The following is a 15,294-nucleotide window of genomic DNA, read 5'->3' as shown; positions in this document are numbered from 1 at the left end:
GGCCGCCGCAACGGCAGCACACCGCCAGTGGTGGGCGCGCCTGTTTCCATGCAGTCTTGCAGTTGAGGCTGTTGGCAGGCTCACTGCACAATGCAACAATTGTTCCTTATGAATATTTCCAGTGGCGCGGACGTACGTACTCACATCCTGACGTTAAGGCAGTGCGCAGTGTAATGATACATCCTTTAGTCTGGCGCGGTGGGGGGACGTCACGTCATATCACGTCCTGCTTCCAAAGGCCGGGAAGTTTGTTTTTGGAGCAGGAAGCGTCTCGGCCTGGCTCTGCGGGCGCCACCTCTAGTATGGAGCTTGAAGCACCTCCCTCCTGCTCACAGCTGCAAGGCCGCCGTCGTGTGCTGTCTCAATTATCCAATACCAAGGCGAGTTGAGCTCACATCATGGAGTCGGTGACCGGCGGTTCCAGCAGCGGCCACCAGGTCAGGCGAGACTCTGAGGACAGCCCCGGACCAAGAAAGCGGGCGGCAAACTGACTTGAAGTAAGTACCAGCCACCCGACTTTCTATTTACACCATGCGGCTGCAGAAATACACGATCTTTAAAACGGTGCCGTGTCAGTAACAGCTGTGATGTTCCTGGTACATGCGCTCTACGAAGTAGGGGAACCAGATACCCATGCTTCTAGCAGGAGCTAATCCTTTCTAAGGATGGGAGTGAGATGGGGGACCAGTGCATGAACACGTTACACCTACAATTGTTTGCATAACTTAGTTCACATGATATTACCATGGTGAACCGAAGCCCACCTCCTATCCAATTCTCGTAGACATACAAAAACCTTTTCCGTGTTTTGACAACACATTCTTTTTGCCTTTATTTTGCACTTGACTTTTATACAGTGCGAATCTGAACCGAAGAAACGCTTTAAAGTAGCACCAGTCACGTGGTACAGTTCACAATTAGTTTTTAGGCCCGGGCAGATTTGATAATAGAATGTTTTGCAGGTCCAATGTGCTTCATGGCCGGGTGTGCGCGCTATCTACCACACATTGTGTTATGCGAAGGCCTGACAATCTGGGAAACTGTCATATCAGCTGAAGTTGCATTACTCTGGGCTGATTAGAAAAGTCGCTGTGCAGCTACAGGTACACACAAAGAGGAAATATGTAAATAGGATGGTTTTGGAGGAGCGTAAATTCAAGCTTCTACTAAGTAGAACTGAAGTGTTTTTACTTATGTGCTTGTTGTTGTGTTACACACAACATCTAAAGTAGGTAATATGCATGCTCTATGACGCTTCAATCAGTCCGAGTTTCTGTTGCACATACCTTGCCACGCATTTAAGGTGAGTAAAATATGCAGATAACAACAGCCCCTTCTCAGGCAGGAGACACCCGATTTTGTTATGCCAAAAATTGCTTTATTGTAGCTGTCTCCTGCCTTATATGCCTCTGCTACAATATGGGAGTGCTAGCTCACAGGCCACATCGATGTGCCTGCTGTCTCGAAACGGGTCTCTATCGGGCTGTTTTGGGCCCTGGAACTTTTTTCCGGACTGCAGTGACAGCAAACTGCTGTCACTACAGTCCGGAAAAAAAACAGACCGCCTGTGCCAGGACTCAAAAACAGAGCCCGATAGAGACCAGTTTTGAGGCACCCTTTAAAAAACTGCTGGTGCTCAGATCCTTTGAGACCCGGTCCACTTTAAGCCCTGCCTGAGGCTTTCATGTACCCCCATGCTCTATTGTGTCTCAGTGTTAATTGCTTAGACTAGCAATACAACTTCAGCCTCAGGTTGTGAATAAATAACGGTCAGCACCACACACACTGCTGTTATCTGCGAATTAATTTTATCAAATTGCTCAATGTGTCTTTTTGAGATAAATTACAGTCTGCAGTGGGGTTGTGACCTCTAAGCTACGCGTGTATCCTTCCATTTCCAGTGCTTTGCAGCCGTTTAACAATCTTCCTACAGTTTCTCGTTGCTCAAATGGGTGTAATTTCGGATATTTATGTTTCCGTTGTTTTTATTGCTTGATTTTCCTTGCGAAAAATGTGTCACTCATAGTTGTTGAAATGTCACTAATAGTTTCGCTGACATTATAAAAATGTCACACTTAGCAATCTGAAACCTTGGCAGCTATGCTTCCTTTATGTCCGGCCTGCTGCTGTTAGCCGTTCTTCCGGTGCCAGCTGCGCCCCTCCACGTGCACAAACCATGAGCTGAACATTGCAGGCATTGCCCTGCAACTGCAGAAACGTAGACATGGCCGTCTGTTGTACAGTGGGGTGTCGGAGAACATTCCAAAAAGTATAGAACCATGCGAATGCTGGTAATTTCTAACTTGCACAGGCATACAGTTTTACAGATAAAACTAATATAGAGCACAAACGATGTGTGGAAATCAGGTGTCAATCAATCAAACAAACAGGATTTGCATAGCGCTACTTATTACCTGTGAGGTTATCTAGGCACTGTGGGGTGGGGGAGGTGCTGCTGATGAGGGATGTTAATCGATTAACCATGTTTTTAGGCCCTTCCTGAAATCCTGCAGGGTGGCAGTCTGTATGTTCTCCTTTGTACTGCCAGTCACCGGTGTATTTAACTGTGTAGCCTTGGACCGTGTCATGTATGTGCATGTAACTCGCAAAATCGAGGTAACTATTAGCAGCGATACTACGTGTCTCTCGGTCCTTTTTCCCCAGCAGCCCTCACCCTCCTTCCCAGGGTGGCAATATGAGGGATAGCCCTGGGCATCACAAGCTCTAGCTATGCCTCTGTTGGAAAGCATACAATTCATTTTTCATGACCGCAAATCCACACATTGGCATAAAACGTACCTAGTTAAGTTTGGAACTTTAGGCGCTCAATGTACGAGAGAAAATGAACCGCCTTTCATATTAACAGGTATCAGCTTGATACGGTTAAATTATTTGCATGCCACTGAATAATTTAAAGTGGGTATTTGTGAGCAGTAGACAGAAATATGCAAACCAAAAACTCAAACAGTCCTCTGAGTGCATGTTTAAGGATGACAAAGTCTATGCCTAAAAAAATAAATAAAAGCACAAGTCTGAACAGTTAACGGTGAACAAACATGTATTTTCTCAAAACATCATTCAATACCGCAAATGTGATATTTGTTTCTAAAATAACCTAAGAGTGCATTTTTCTCAACACTCAGCTGCCTCTCTTTAGTGTTCTTCTGAAGACCCTGAATGGGTTAGTGCACCTTTAAGAAGCACGCACATGGTGTCAACGCTGAATTACTTTCCGCCCAGTCTGAGGTTTATTTACTACAAGCTGCATCAGTGAAATGCCAAGAGCCCGCCAGAAATCGTAATGGCGTGGATCGCCGATGTCCTGCAACTGCTTAAACCTTGCACAATGGCCGCACTAATGACAGCAGACATCAGCAGCACCATGTGCTGCACAGATCTAATTTGGCCCCGTGATAAAGCAAATGTAAGGTTTACTTGCGATTCGGCGAAGGGGAGTCAAAGAAGCAGGAAACGAAAATTGTTCGGGAAGTGAAAAAGTGAGATTTTAACCCCAGTGTGTCTGCAGCATCCCGGCGAATACAGCCCTCCTGCAGTCTCCTAGCAACAGACAACATATTCAGGAGCATGTGACTGCCAAGCCATGGGAAACACAAGCTGAGAACCGACACCAGCACACGTCACTAAGCATGTGCGGGAAATCCGTTCCGCTCGCGGATTTCGCGGATTTTCGGTAAATCCGCGATCCGCGAACTCCCGCGAATTTACTGAAAATCCGCAAAATCCGCGAGCGGCGGATTTGGGGGGCAAAAGTTCAAGCCTGTTGAACTTTTAACTATGTTAGGATGGCGCCGGCAAGCTGCCAGCGCCATCCTAAAATAGTTACTAAGTTAGCTTCAACAGGAAGCACTAATAGATAAAATAAAGCAGGTGCTTGAGCACCTGCTTTATTTTATCTATTAGTGCTTCCTGATGAAGCTAATTTAGTAACTATTTTAGGATGGTGCTGGCAGCTTCCTTGCGCCATCCTAACATAGTTACAGCAGGCCATAAATGTTCGTTTTGTCGAGGTTGGGCAGGTGTGCGTTCTCCCCATATCTATCGTCGAAAATTACCTATGATGCTTGATGGAGGCCTTTGCATTATTGACTTTCACGAGCTCAATCCCTGTGCAGTTCCTGTGACCAAGAGCTTCTCTGATCCGTGCCTGTCCTTTTATGCACACAAGAGGCATGTGAACTCGAGGGACCCCGGTGCTCTTCGGTGTGATGGCAAAGTTAATCAGCCCCCCAAAAATGTGAGTTTTGTCGAGGCTGGGCAGGTGTGCATTCTCCCCATATCTATAGTCGAAAATTACCTATGATACTTGATGGAGGCCTTTGCATTATTGATTTTCACGTGCTGAATCCCTGTGCAGTTCCTGTGACCACGAGCTTCTCTGATCCGTGCCTGTCCTTTTATACACACAAGAGACATGTGAACTCGCATATAAGCCTCGCCCGTTTGGCCCTGCCCCTCACGCTAGCGATGTGCACCGTTTTCCCGCCCAGCCTGCCCTTTACCCACACAATCCGCAGAATCCGCAAATTCGCAGATTTTGCGGATCGCGAATTTGCAAATTCGCAAATTCGCAAATTGCGAATACGCAAAATTCGCCCATGCTTACACGCCACAGTGTCAGACCTCCGAGGCGTGCCGGGCATGAGTTCGAGTGGGAAGTGGTAGTGGGGAAAGGGGTTGGTGAATTGGAGGACGGGAGGCCACTTAGTTTCAAAGAGCTGCTCGGAGAAAGGGTCACCACTGCAAACAGAATCAGCTGGCAATTAAGATAATATAGCGCTTGACGCAGCAAAGACAGACCCCTTCTTTGTGCTACATCTAAGAGTTTTAGTGGCTACAACTCTATGCCTAGTGTGGAAACCTAATTATAATAATCCGAGTTTTTTTATTCGACCAAATTGAGTTATACCTGGCGACTAAATAACTGGTTTTCCCCATACCTTCACAAATATTTACAAACGTGATCTCTAGGACACAAGTTAACAGATAAAGACCTGCGGTACATAGTGGATATGTGGGTCATTATTTAGATTGGGCAGACTGATGTGAATCTGTTTGGGGAGGAGGGCATCTGCTAGATCAGAAGACAGAAAAAATAGACAGCGCTCTCTCACATTGAGATGTGACCTTGTGGGGAGTCATGGGAGACCGTGGTGAAATAGTGAGGCGATTGACATGGTGAAAGGTAAAGACAAGCAAAATACCATGAAAAAAGGCCACACGTGCATGCACATATTGTGGATTTGTGGGGGGGTTGTGCTGACTGGTGGATCTGAAGGGGGGGCTTAAACAGTTATAGTTGTTAAGATGGTGGAGTTCAATGGGTGAAGGGACAGAGGACACAGAAGCCCCAAAAACTGATGGAGGACCAGCATAACACATGCATGGTACCGATGAATGGTGGTGGGGGTTTGCGGGGGGGGAATAGAAGTCCTCGGGGAAATGGGAGACTTAGACAATATGGGGTGGGTCTGGTGTAGCACACTGCAGCGAGGCATCTGTGCGTCAGAAGGTGCAGGGGCACATGGCACATACTGTGAATGCAGATCTACCGCCTGCAATACAAGCAGGAAGTGGGATAAGGGAGGGGGTGGCAAATGGTGAGCACTTTTGCGACCGCTTTGATGTTCTCAGTGGCCACGCGGCTCACTGAGAACATCAAAGCGGCCGCAAAAGTGCTCCCAAGGCTGCAGGCGGACAAATGATGCAGACTTTGGGAGCACTTTTGAAAGCCCCACTAAATATCTTGCCAAAGCATCGCTAATGCGATGGCTTAGGGGAGACCTAAAAATGACTCCCTCATTGAGGTCCTTCTTTAAAGTCTTAACCCTTCGAGAGCAATTGATAGGACGCGTAGGGGGTAAATCAATCTTATTAATGATCGCAGCAGAGGAGAGTACATCTAATTCGGAGAGGTCTAGTCAAGAAACTGTTTTAAATACGGCTAGTTTAGAGAAAGTTAGGCCCCAAGCTGATGATCCTCTGCAGGATAAAGATAAAGATAAGGAAAAACTTCACCTGATATGGACTTAAAAGTGCTGGGGGAAGAAAGCGTACATGTAGAGGCTCCAACTAGCTCCTTAGAGGCTATACTCTCTTCACTCACAGTGGATGTCAGGAAGGGCTTCACAGTTTCTGAAGCCAATCAGGGTGAAATATGCAGTTTTTGTGAGGCCTATGAGAAAAAGATTGATATTTTGTATGTAAGGATGCAAACTCTTGAGACTACTGTTAGAGAGCTGAGAGAGGACCTAAGCAAAAGCAACATGGAATAACAGGTGCTACCGTGGGATGAGCAAGAATTGCAGGAGTAAATGGAGCAGCAGGAAAATAACTCAAGAAGAAATAACTTGAGGTTGGTGATCGTCCCGTAGGGGAAGGAAGGCGATGATTTAAAAGTGTTTGTGGTTTCCCTGATAAAGGCAACAGTCCAGATTGAGGAGAGTGAGGTGGACATAGCAAAGGATATTCAAAGGGCACACAGAGATCCTTTTATAAAAAATCCAAATAGGGTTAAGCTGTGGAAGATACTCCTCCACGTTCAGACTTATGCTCTAAATGAAAAAATTATTTCATGTGCATTAAAATTGAAGACATTAAGGGGGAAATACTTCTCTTTTGAGATTAGATCAGATGTATCACGGGCTACCTTAGCGAGCCAATGGGAATTGGGAAAGCGCTTAGAAGAATAAAACAAATTAGGAGTTACAGCACAGCTTAAATTCCCTGCATTCCTAAGTGTTATGCATAATAAACAAATTCATGAACTAGAAAATCTAAAGAGACATTCAAGAAGGGAGGAGCGGGAAAAAAGGAGATGATATGAGTTAAAGTGCAGCTGTAGGCGAGGGTGTTTCCTGTTTTAGAGATGTAAAGGGGGTAAAAGGGAGACATATGAACTTCTTTAGTTTTTAGTGGTGGGTGCGCACGGAACCAGGAAAGAAAATCGGACTAACATCAGGTCCAGGAGGAAGTATGGGTGGGTTCTCCAAAGGAGGGCGGGGGAATAAGAAGGGTAGCACAGGGTGGAAAGCATGTGGGAATAAAATAATAAAAATCTCCTCAAAACCTCAGAGAGATATGTCATTCAGAAGAGATATATCCACCCAGACTGAGGGTAAGGAGAAAAAAGCAGGAATATGTTGATTCAGGTATTAACATGAATATTAATGGCTTACGTACAAAAGGGAGGAGGGATAGAATTCTGCGATACCTTAGAGATTCTCCGCACAAATTTTAATCTTACAGGAGACCCATCTGGTAAAAATTAATGTGTTGAGCTATTCAGAAAGCAAAGGTGGGTACAACAGGTGTTATGTACACTTCCGAGTGTGGATATAAGAGGAGTAGCAATAGTGGTAAGAAACAGGCAAACATATGGATATTGGAAACGATGATGGATAAGGGTGGCAGGTGGATCATAGAAAAAGCAAAAATAGATGATGGATCACTAACACTAGTCGGACATTATGGTCCAAACTGCAATGACTGTGTTCACCAATCTGTTGAACTTTCCAGGTCCCGTAATTTTAGAAGAAGATTTCAACGTGTTAATAGATTTGAATTTAGACAAACTGAATAAAAGCAGTGCAATACCTACCCCCAAATTACGAGCATTCTTGAAAACATGATAAAACACTATGCTCTCGGTGTAGTGTGGAGAGGGAGGGTTGGCTGCTGCCGGGTGTCTCTTTTCATAACAAGATATATGGACACATATCGAGAATAGACTACTTTTTTAGTAGATTTGAGCCTGAGAGAGGATATTCTGGACATTGGGTATAAGATGGCCCATCTGTCAAACCATCCAGCAGTAACATTAATGATCAGAGATACTAGCAGGTTTACGGAAAGGAAGTGTATACTAGATTGCACTATACTAGCGAATAAAGAAGTAATGGAATTTTTGAAAATAGAAGCTGGAGAATTTCTCAAGACCAATAGTGGCTCGACTCCCACTGGGATAATATGGGATAAGCTTAAAGCCTTAATTAGAGGGAAGATCACGTGTACTGTCTGCCATAGAAATAAAAAATATAGGAGTGAGGTGACTCAGTTAGAGGATGAAATAGAAAAGTTAGAGTCTGATTTAAAAATAAATCTAGCAGAAGTCAGTATGATCTTCACAGAGAGAAAATTACATAAATTGATGGGGAGTAAGTTATCCCTGTTTGAATATGGGGAAGGAGCAGGGAAGCTGTTAGCTTGGAAGATTAAGGTAAACCAAAAGAGAAATTGGATTAAGGAAATCTAGGAGGGGAAGACAGGTGCTAAATTGACCAATGAGATAGAGATAGTAGAGGCATTGAAGGACTACTTTTGGGATTTACATTCGGAAGAGGGAGCAGTTCTAGAAGAAGAGGGTAATCGCTGGTTAGCAGGCTGTATTAAACCCCTTGACTTAAGTCATCCAAATTTTTTTAATCAGGACATCACTCAGGAGGAGGTTAGAAAAGCCGTACAGACAAGTAAGGGGGCAAAGCTGCAGGGCCTGACGGCATACCAGCGGATTTATATAAGATTCTAGGGGAGGTATTAAACCCATATATGACGGCAATATTCGGGGAGATTCTAGAGCATGTGTCACAGCTATCAAAATCATGGGATGAGGTGATAATTGACTTATCTTGAAGCCAGGTAAGGACCCCACAAGCTGCGAATCACATAGACCAATATCACTCCTGAATACTGATTATAACATTTTCAGAAATTCCTGGCAGAGAGGCTAAGTAAAATAGCTGGACATTTGATACAAAAGCATCAGAAAGGGTTTATTAATGAAGATGTTTACATGAGTTAACATACAGGCTTATAGTGGCCATGGATTGTGTAACTACCCATTCAACCCCATAGCAGTAATAACATTAGTTGCTTCTAAAGCTTTTGATAGGGTAAAGTGGTTCTACATGTCTACTCTTTTGAAACAATTCGAGCTGGGGGATAAATTCAGCAGAGTAATCCAACTTATATATCGGGATCCCTCAGCAAGAGTATTAGTGAACAGGAATTCATCCTCTTCTTTTAAAATACTTACAGGCACAAGACAGAGTTGCCCTCTATCACCTCCCTTGTTTAACTATCTACATAGAGCCCCTAGCACATAAACTTAGAACGGCAGCTAATATTCCTCCTTTCTCCCATGAGGGTTGGGTAAAGAAAGTAGCATTATATGCAGACAATCTTATGGTCTTCACCTCGGATCTTGTAGTGGCCTTGCCAGCCATCTTACTGATAGATTCACAGTTTGGCAAAGTGTCCGGTTATCTAGTAAATGATGGGAAAACAGAGGTTATGGTATGGAACCAGAGAAAGGATAACGCACTGATCAAGAAGGAGATGAGATACTTGGGTTTAAAATTTATTGCGGATATTAATGAAATTCCAGAAATAAACCTGGGTAAAAGATTAGGATAAATTGTACAGTTAATAAAGGGATGGGTACACCTACCCCTAACAATTCTTGGGTGGGTCAATCTGATCAATATAGTGATATTGCCAAAAATCACTTTTCTATTCAATATGATTTATTTTTATTTATTTTTTATTTATTTTATAGCACTTATAAGGCGCGCAGCTACCCACAAAGGGTTTCCCGGCGCCGGAATAGCAAAGCACATGACACAACTAGAGAGAAAGCAATCAGCAGGCAATTATTTGTCGAACAACCAAGTTTTTACGCTTTTCCTGAATCTCATATGGTTTTCTTCCTTGCGTATATGGACGGGCAGTGTGTTCCAGAGAGTTGGACCCAGATAAGAGAAGGATCTCCCGCCCATTCTAGCCCGTTTGTACCTAGGCACCGCGAAGTTCGCTGCTGTACATGAACGGAGGCTGCGATTGGGGAGATAAGGCTTAGCAAGATCTTGTAGGTACCTGGGGGCAGTACCAGCTTTGATTTTAAATAGATAGTTCAGGGTTTTAAAGCGAATCCGATTTTCTACCCTGAGCCAATGCAGGTCCCTAATATGTTTTGTGATCCTAGCGGATCTAGGAATTCTGCAAAGCAATCTGGCAGCAGCGTTTTGCATGAGTTGTTAAGAGTCTTATTACTGCTTTGTTTGAACCCAGGTACAGGATGTTACCGTAGTCAAGACGAGATGTAACTAAGGCATTGACTACGGTCTTCTGGGTGGTAGGTGGTAACATCCAGACAATTTTGCGTAGCCATGTAAGAATGGTGAAGCACATGCCTGCCACTTTGTTGGCTTGCTGTGTCATAGATAAACTGTCATCTATGATGACCCCGAGTTTCTAACCTGGGAAGCTGGTGACGGGAGCTTACCTAACGACGCCGGCCAGTGGGGATCGCTCCAAAGATCTTTACTATTCCCTAGGAGGAGGATCTCGGTTTTCTCCCCATTAAGTTTAAGTTGGTTAGCCGACATCCAACTAAACACTTCGTGAAGGCCTATTTTTAGTGCAGATGGAGCAGACGGGTCAGATTTAGAGAGTGAAAACAGAATTTGAGAGTCGTCTGCATAGGTCATTAAGGTAAGACCATAATTTTCTGCAAGGTCGGCAAGTGGTCGTAGGTACAAGTTGAAAAATAGCGGGCTCAGGATAGATCCCTGTGGTACACCATGGGGGGAGTAGAATACATCGGAACATGCCGAGGAAGAGGCGATCTGAAAGGTGCGGAGGGATAAGTATGATCTAATCCACTCTAGTGCCCTGCCCTCGACACCATTCTCCTCTAACCTGGCAAGCAGTCTGGAGTGAGAAATGGTGTCAAAGGCCGCACTGAGGTCTAACAGGACCAATGCTACCGTTTGGCCATCATCCATAAGCTCCCTGATCTTTTCTGTGACCTCGAGCAGGGCAGTCCCGGTGGAGTAACCACTCCTGAAACCAGATTGGGACGAATGAAGTAAGTCATTGTTTTCCACATAAGTTGAAAGAGCCTTATGAATGTGCCTCTCCAAGATTTTGGAAAAAGCAGGAAGTAACGATATTGGGCGATAGTTGGCCAATATCGTGGGGTCGGCGGCCGGCTTTTTGAGCAGTGGACTGACCATAGCATGTTTCCATAAAGCAGGAACTGTGGCCTGTTCTATGGAGGCGTTAAGTATCTCTGCTATGGAGGTCATGGCGGGGTCCTCCAGCTGACAAATGATACTGATAGGAATGGGGTCACGTGGGGAACCCGATTTGATAGATTTTAGCAATTTCTTCAGTTTGTCCAAGGTAATGGGGGGCCAAGCTTCAAGGCGACAACTTCCTCTGGGGACTTGGGGGGTGTTGTCTTACCATGCATTTTGAGAAATATTTGACTGATAAAGTTCAGCAAGTGATAAACACCTTTATTTGGGCATATAAGGGGATCAGTATTTCATGGAAAAAGCTGCGACGAAAAGGGAGAAAGGGGGGCTATCCCTACCAGATATTCAATATTATGCTTAGGCCTTTAAACTTACTAACTCCAGGATGCTTTTTAATACTCCGGATGGATCAGAATTGGGGACCATGCTTATGGCAATTATAAAAGAAAGAAATATGGGTGTAAACAGGTTCCTTTTAAAATTTGGAGAGCCAAAATTCTTTAAAAAAATCAAATTAAAATTATTACAGGCACTGGCTAGAATGAAGTATACTATTAGACAATGGTCAAAATTAGACTGCTATTCCCATTCAGCCCCTATTTCGGAATCTCCAGGGACCCCTGAATGTCTTAAAGACAAGTTAGCACTACCGATATGGAATGCGGGTGTGCGTTACTTGGGAGATTTTACTCTGTAAGTTTATACCATGGGATTAGTTAAATGAGTTGTTGGGGAGAAAACTCTCGAAATTTAAATATTGGCAATTGAAATGTTCGGAACAAAGCCAGAAGCTTTGCTTGGGTATTAGAAACTCCTTGGAAGAACAACTTATGGGGAAATCCCCAGGAAACAAGGAAGTCTCATTTTGGTATTGGGAATTACAAGATACCACGGATGGAGAATTCATCCTGTCAGAAGAACTGTGGGGAAGATTCTTGCAGAGGGAGCAGTTACTATACATGGCAAGTATCAATGGGTACATTATATTCCATTGTCAAGCCCGCATCTTTAGGGACAAACCAACTCTTTTCACTCTGCAGGTCATACATAAAAGCTGTCCAAGATAGGGAAAGGAAGACCTTCTGATTTCGCAAAGTGTGGTCTAGAAAGGAGACGGATGTTCACATGTTTCTGCAATGCCCAGGAATCATTAGGCTTTTGACTACTGTTTGTTATAAAAAGGTTTGCATTATCTTCTTCTTCAATTGGATATATACATGTGGATGCTTAGTGACATATATAGTATGTAACTGTTTGCTTTTATTGCATAACTGTAAGGCATGACATACCTTTATTTTTACTGTGCAACCTAAGAAATTTAATATTAATAACAAAATAAAAAAATCATGAGGTTTTTGAATGCAATGGGAAAGACCATTTCAGGAATTTTTGTGTATATATATTAAAGTAAGCCTTCCACTGATCATTTTTGGGGTGATTGAAGGCATTTCCGGAACTGTTTGAGATTTTCTATTTTACAATATTCTATTGGCAAGAAAAGGAATCTGTCAGAAATGGTTGGGGGGAACCCCACCTCAACACTCGGAGTGGTTATATTTCCTTTTTATATGCCTAGAATGGACGTATTGGAGAAAAATTCTAAGAAGAAAAGGTTCTGGTCTATGCTTTTGAACTGGGATAGGGTGTATTGGGAAATAATGGTTATCGAAGATGTAATGGATTACATACCTTGCTCAATGATTACACCTGTATAGCTCAATTTTTGCTGTAATGACCCCCCCTCCTCATTCGGTTCAGCTGCAGTTAATCGGACAATCTGAGAGAGATGTACCTGCAGGAAGGTAATGTCTATTTCTGATGCCCGGCTGCAGGTCAGTTTTTTCGCACTACTGGGCCAAGCTAACATACATTGGAAACTGAGGTGAATGAGGACAAGAACATAAAAAACAATTCCACAAGTAACAATTTCAATCCAACCCAAATAATTTCATTCCAAACCACATACATCCACTCCAATCTAAAACACATGGGTAAAATACATTCTCATTTAGAACGCCATTACCTCTAACTCTCACAAATGTGAGACCAATTTGAAATGCAAATGCTTGTTACTCAAGTGAGCACTGTTGGGCATAGGTTTCACTTCATTAGTACCAATACCACATCAAAATACAGATATAAGTAACTGAAAGGTGACCAGTCAGCATTTGCAAATGATCTTCTAATGCGCGTCAGCACGTGTTGCAGCATTTTGGGTAATTTATGATATGTTTAAGTTAGAAACAAAATTAGTGTTTGTTAAAATCTACAGATTTAACAGCAGATGATGGATTAAGAGGCAAATACAGCAAATTCATGATTATGCAGAAAATGCCACAGAATCACATAATGCCACTGGCTTTGTTGTCAGTGAGTGCAAAAGGAAGTACTGCATGATGTCAATTTGTTTCTAATTCACACAAACATTAAATCCCTGTAAATGGACTGCACAAAGATATATCAATATATAGCAGCAGTTATAAAAGCTCAGATGCAGCACATTTTGTTTTATTATTCTAAAGTGTGATGGAAAAAAGATTTTGATAGGCTCTAAACAAATCTTGGTGATGCACAAATGATATATATTGTATTGATTTCGTATTCTGTCTACTGTCCCTATATGTGGCACTGAAGCGTTTACCTACATGGGTATCAAGCTACGTCTTATGGAGTAGTGTGTGGTTGGAAGGGTGTTGTCTTTGTTTTGTGATTCCATGTCTTATGTGATGACCACCGAGGTGCAGTTTTTGTGTTAATGGACACAGCTCGTAGAAGTGTGGTGGATGATGAGACACAGATTTACAGTTTGTGGTATTCCGGGACACTGGCAGCTTTGAATAGCTCTGCAGGTCCCTTTATGGTTTGATTTGATAATAGTCTGTGGGCAGACATTTTGAGGCAGGTGTACTTACATTTCATGCAACGCAACTTAGCAAGGCGAATTGCTATGCTGGGTTACCTGAAAGGAAAGTAGCAGAAATGTGCCACATTTCAAAGATGGGAGCATTTCTGCTGTCTCCTAGCACTGGTACACTGTGTACTGACTTGCTCTAATGCAGTTACCCTTGAGCTATGGTACAAGGGTGCCTACATTGGTAAACAGCATGCCATTACAACTGTGTTTTTACATTGTATAACTTTACGACGCAAGTTGGAACGACTTGCGTTAGGGGGCAGAATGTGTTGGATTTAAAATCCAACACCTTCCCTACTGTTACACAGACTGGAGTTGGGATAGTAAATTATACAATTCCAACATCCAGCAACCCCTACAGCAAGTTGTTGTTCCAAGTTGCATTGTAAAGGTATGCAATGTAACAACGTGGTCATTGTAACAACTGCGTTGTAATGGCATGCGTTGTAACCCCATGCAGACTAACGTGCCATATTCCCCACATTAAGGTCACAACTAAAGCACCTTCCTCCACAAAAGCAATCATTGAAGCCATATTCCTCTTCCCATTTCTACTGTGGAATACAGCATACATACAAAGAGTATTTAAGGAGGAGAATTAAAAATATTTCTTCTCGTTACGCCACTCTGGGAAAGGTGTAGCATTTTTACACATGCATAGGCTTACTAGCTTTACTATATTTGGGAATGCACCAAAATCTATGGGTGGATGCATGGGAACGCCCCTGCTACACCCATGGAACCCCTTCCAAAGCAAGTTAATGAAAGTCAGAGCTACGCGCTGCCTTGCATTACCTTGTATTTACTAAATCATGCAAGGCGGAAATTGCATAGCTTTGTAAATACTAAAAATTATTTTGCGACACTTCTGCACCACAAAAGTGACGCAACCACAAAGCAAAATGTTATTACATTTGGCCCCTATTGTATATTTCTGGGCAGAGCTGGCATTGTTGGAGGGAGAGGAAAGTAGAGATCTGCAGTGATGTGCATTGTTACTATCATCTCATATCTGAAAGTCATTGTGAGATGCAAGAAGTGGCCATTGCATGTAGATATTAGGGATCTGCAGTCGTGGACTAGATTAAAGTCCTCCGATTGACCTGCAATATGTGACAGATCTCTACAGTTAATCCATGTCCATTCATTTAGTGATGGCTGGTTTCTTGGCTGCATAGTACTGGTGATGGACAACCCTGGTAGCAAAAATGCCTGAATTGAATGGAAGATACAGTTGGCAGTTGACAGCTAGGGGTTAGGGCATTTGCATTAGTGTGGGCCATAAATATTATGTATGAACTTACATAATTGTAGTATACCCTG

The sequence above is a fragment of the Lissotriton vulgaris genome, chromosome 3_1, assembly GCF_964263255.1.
Source record: "Lissotriton vulgaris chromosome 3_1, aLisVul1.2, whole genome shotgun sequence".
In the NCBI taxonomy this organism is placed as follows: Eukaryota; Metazoa; Chordata; class Amphibia; order Caudata; family Salamandridae; genus Lissotriton; species Lissotriton vulgaris.
The sequence above is the reverse complement of the archived record's forward strand: the minus strand, read 5'-3'. Positions refer to the sequence as shown.